Source organism: Palaemon carinicauda, chromosome 31 (genome assembly GCF_036898095.1).
Source record: "Palaemon carinicauda isolate YSFRI2023 chromosome 31, ASM3689809v2, whole genome shotgun sequence".
NCBI classification, from domain to species: domain Eukaryota; kingdom Metazoa; phylum Arthropoda; class Malacostraca; order Decapoda; family Palaemonidae; genus Palaemon; species Palaemon carinicauda.
Window position 1 is genome coordinate 80760613 of NC_090755.1, and position 5000 is coordinate 80765612.

Below are 5000 nucleotides of genomic sequence, written 5' to 3' on the forward strand. Positions count from 1 at the left end.
CGGAAGGGAGGGCCATTACTCAGAGGTAATTCTCGGTAAGTATGTTAGGAAAAATAAAAATTACTTAAAATTTTTCATTTGTTCCGACACGAATACTTTACCTCGAATTACCTCTTCGGAGACTTACACTTTAGGAGGCGGGAGAGCCATTCTGCCACTTGGTTAGGCACATGGTGCCTGGAGGGCTACGTAATGCGGGGGTACAGAGAGCGGATAGGGGGTAGCAGGGAAAACTTACGCTTATAATTTTAGGGTTACCTCTTGACATTTTCTCTACTGAGTCTTCTCCTGACGAAGTAGGGATGAGACTATTCACTTGTTGGGGACGTCTTCCAGCCTGCCACTACACAGCTTGGAGGGCGGCGATGACTGTCCCAATGGAGAATCCATCCAAAGACTTTCTTGAGTAGTCTTTGAGTTAGTGGGCCGTGAAGGTCGACTGGTGTGACCAAGTGCCAGCCTGCAGGATCTGGCCCACTGCCATATTTCTCTCAAAGGCCAAGGAAGTGCTCAGGCCTCTGATGTCATGGGGACGGGGAGTGCCTGGTACTGCCACCTTGTCTTCTTCATAAGCCCTAGTGATGACTTGTCTCAGCCAGAAGGAAATAGTGTTCTTGGACACTTGCTTCTTATTAACGCCTGAAGAGACGAAGAGGTTCTTGGCACCCGGACGGAGATGGGCCGTCCTTTCCAGGTATTTCCTGATCGTCCTGACCGGGCATAACTTCAGGGCGTCCGTAATGCCTGTCTTGGGGATGTCTGGAGAAGAGAAACCTTCAAACCTCGGGTCCCAGACTGCTGGATTCTGAGTCTTTGCTACAAAGGAGGGTACGAACTTGAAAGATACCTCCTTCCACCCTTTGGAGTGTGCCACGTCGTAGGAGAGACCGTGGATCTCACCTACCCTCTTAGCCGAAGCTAAGGCTAGCAAGAAGACTGTCTTGAGGGTGAAACCTTTGTCCCCGATATCTCTGAGTGGTTCAAAGGTCGGACGACACAACATTTTCAGGACCTTGGCCAGGTCCCATCTAGGCACTCTCCTGGCTTGGGGAGGGCAGGATTGTTCGAAACTTCTAATCAGCATCCCTATGTGTCTTGAGGTCTCCAGGTCGATGCCTTTCAGGAGAAAGACTATGCCTAAGGCTGCTCGTACTCCTGTAATAGCCGGGATTGGCATTCCTATTTTATCCCTAAGGTACACTAGAAAATCAGCTATGTCAGGGACCGAGGCTTTGAGAGGTCTTATTTGTTTTGTCGCGCACCATTTCGTAAAGGCGGCCCACTTCGCCTGGTAGACTACGGTAGAGAATTTTCTTAGGTATAGGGACATCCTCTTGGCTGTGGAGGAGGAGTACCCCTCCTTCTTCAGGAGTCGCTCGATAGTCTCCAGGCGTGAAGGCGAAGAGAGAGAGGGTTGTCGTGGAACCTGAGGAAGTGCGGTTGACTCAGTAGATCTGACCTGACGGACAGAGGCCACGGCGGTTGACTCGATAGGTCTTTAGGTCTGCGAACTACTCTCTCTCTGTCTAGCCACCAGGGCGCTACCAAAGTCATCTGTAGGCTTCGAGCCACCTTTATTCTGCTGAGCCCATGTCTTATCAGCGTGAAAAGGGGGAAAACGTACACATCCAGATTGTCCCACTTGTTCTGAAAAGAGTCTTCTAAGGAATCTTTCGGGGTCTGGTACAGGGGGGCAATAGACTGGGAGTTGGGCGTTGAGGTTGTTGCAAGTCGGTCAACCACCGGGGAGCCCCATCGTTGAATGATGAGCTTGGCTATTCCTGGGGGGAAGGGACCATTTTGTCCCTACTATGTGGCCCATTCTGCTGAGGCCGTCGGCCAGGGCGATTTACTTTCCGGGAAAGAACCTTGTTAACATCACCCCTTGATTCCCTATCACTCAATCTAGATTCTCTATGGTGAGATCGCCCAACTCCTTCGATTACAAGTACCCTGCTTGTTTATGTATGCCATTACCGTGGTGTTGTCGCTCATCCACGCCACGGAGTTCCCCTTTAGCAGACTTGCGAAGTGTAGGCATGCCTTCTGGACTACTTCCAATTCCAGGACATTGTGTGGAGTTGTCTCTCCCCTTCCAACCAGGTCTCTCGTGCCGCTTCGTCGAGGGGAAGGGCTCCCCATCTCTGGTTGGAGGCGTCTGTGAACAGTAGGAACGGCTGACTAATGAGCCTGAGGTGTCATATCTTATTCTCCGAAGGGAAAAATTCTCCCCGAAAAAAGGTCTAATGTTATTCCCCAGTAGTTCATTCCGGTGGAAGGGGATAGATTTTGCTACTTCGGGTTGATTCAGTTCCCCAGATCCTTGCCAAACTGGAGGAGACTTCTCCCTTGTTCCTCCAAGAGGACCTTTGAGGCGGGAAGAAGCTACCAGCCGTCCAGGTATCTGCTAAGGCGAATGCCTCGTTCGTGGGCCCCCCCTGCGACAGCCGTGGGGACTCTCACGAACACTTTGGGCGTTGTTGACAGACCAAAGAAAAAGGGGTCCTGAATTGCAGGAACTGGGAACCCTATTTCACCCGGAGGCACCTCCGACCCGAGGTGTGGACCGGAATCTGGAAGTATGCGTCCTTGGGGTCGATGGTATTCTACAATCTTTCTCCCTCAAGGACAGCAGGACCGAATTCTGCGTGTCCATTTAGAAGTCCGTCATCTTGACGAACCTGTTGAGAGCTGACAGATCTATAACCGGCCTCCCCCCCCCGGTCGCTTTTTCTGCCAGGAATAGGCGACTGTAGACACCTGGTCCTGGGAGAAAAACTTCTTCCATGGTACCCTTCTCTAGCATGGACAACACCTCCTCTTGAAAGGCGGTCCTCTTTAACGGGTCTTTAGGATCTAGCCATCTATCCGGTTGGCCGGAAAAGGCGTGGGTGGTTCCGTTAGGAATGGAAGTCCGTAGCCCTTCTTTAGTAAGGACACTGTCCAAGGTTCCGCTCCTTGAGCCCTCCATGCTTGCCAATGACGCCTGAGTCATCCTCCAACCCGAAGGTTGGGTGGGGATAGGGAGCCTCCCACTCTTCCCTTCTTCTAGAGGGGCGGCCTGACCTGCCTCCCCTAGAGGCGGGGTAACCCGACCTGAAGGAGCTAGAAGGCGCTGGAGCTCCCCTGTGGAGGGGCTGAGGCGTTGCGGACCAGGAGGACGAGGGCTTCTCTCCTCGTAGTGCTGGTAGATGCTTGGGGTGTCGCGGCACTATCCGAGACAGATCTCTTCTAGGGTGGTCTCCTAGGAGTCGTAGGTCTGGGGACGTTAGCCTCCTTCTATTTCAAGACCTTCTCCACTATGGTTTCTCGTTCCTTCCGAGGAAACAGAGATTCTCCCCCCCAAGGGAAAGCTGCGATGGGTCGCGTCCCCCTGTCTGGTGCCTACCAAGACACTTACGCCAGAACAGTGTTTCGCTTCCAGAACACCCAGTTAGCTGTTAGTGTGAGAGACTGAAAAGTCACTAACCTAAGGGTTGAAGGCCCTGCTGGACTTATAGTTTTATAATTTATTTATGAAAGATTTATTTTAATGTTGTTACTGTTCTTATATTTTATTTTTCCTTGTTTCCTTTCCTCGCTGGGCTATTTTCCTTGTTACGGCCCCGGGACTTATAGCATCCTGCTTTTCCTACTAGGGTTGTAGTTTAGCAAGTAATAATAATAACAACAACAACAATAATAACAACAACAATAATAACTTATTGCAGACTATTTAGCTTCACGACTATCAGGGTCCCTGAAGTCTGGGCTTCTCGTTAAGAATTATTCTAGATGTCTAATGATGTCAATACCTAAGAGATTTATTGCTCATGACGATCGATATCCTTTCAAGTGTAATACCTGAAAGAACATGAAGAGTAGACACATTCGTGTAAAGGACACACCTGGCAATCATGTAAAAGAAAATGAATGGGCACTCCCCGGTCTCTTCGGTTCTGGAATCCCAGGCACTCCCTTGCGGTGGTACCGGTTTCCCCGGCGGGGAGCTCCGCACCCGGTTCGGGGTCAGAACCGGCAACGCCGTACCGTCGAGGACTACTGTTCGTGTATTCTCTCCGGGGGACGCGGACGCGGATCCTCGTGGCCTGCCCCAACGGAGGGAACCGTTCCTTTCAAGTCCGAGGGCCGAACCAGCTGCGCTGATTCGGCCAGGCTGCCCGTAAATAAGCCCGCTTACACCTGCGGGCGGGCTGGGGGACGCGGACGCGGATCCCCGTGGGCTGACCCGACGGAGGGAACCGTTCCTTTTAAGTCCGAGGGCCGAGCCAGCTGTGCTGATTCGGCCAGGCTGCCCGTAAATAAGCCCGCTTACACCTGCGGGCGGGCTGGGGGACGCGGACGCGGATCCCCGTGGGCTGACCCGACGGAGGGAACCGTTCCTTTTAAGTCCGAGGGCCGAGCCAGCTGTGCTGATTCGGCCAGGCTGCCCGTAAATAAGCCCACTTACACCTGCGGGCGGGCTGGGGGACGCGGACGCGGATCCTCGTGGGCTGACCCGACGGAGGGAACCGTTCCTTTTAAGTTCGAGGGCCGAACCAGCTGTGCTGATTCGGCCAGGCTGCCCGTAAAGAAGCTCGGTTACACCCGTTGGCGGGGTGAACCGGAGGCTTCGCGGTCTTACGCCTGCCTGAAGAGGCCTTCTCGCATTTCTCCCTGCGAGGGTTATATCTGCGTCTGGAGGATGGCCTTCGTGGTGAGAAAAAACCCTGGGTTGTCGGTCCGGGGGACGCTGCAAGACAGACCTGGGGGGTTCCTTCTCGGCGAGGCCCTCGGCTGCAGAAGAGACTGAAAAATACGCTAAGAGACTGGAGAAGAATTAAGAGACATTTTCCCCCACATGGGGTCATCAGAGGAGACATGGCCTGCTTGCACCAGGACTCCGTCTCCCCACACACTCCCGAAAGTAGTACTTACCTCGAACTACTTCTTAAGAGTTATCTTCTACACAATAAACCAACCTCGTCTCCTACTCTGGGTAGGAGAGGGTGGTAGGGAAG

At 52.9% G+C, this 5000-nt stretch overlaps 1 protein-coding gene across 1 annotated transcript in view; it reads right to left on the reverse strand.

Moving 5' to 3' along the window:
- The window catches only part of LOC137624810 (metalloreductase STEAP4-like), a 61468-nt gene that overhangs the window by 14399 nt on the left and 42069 nt on the right, over positions 1-5000 (reverse strand). The gene's annotated exons all lie outside the window — the stretch shown is intronic.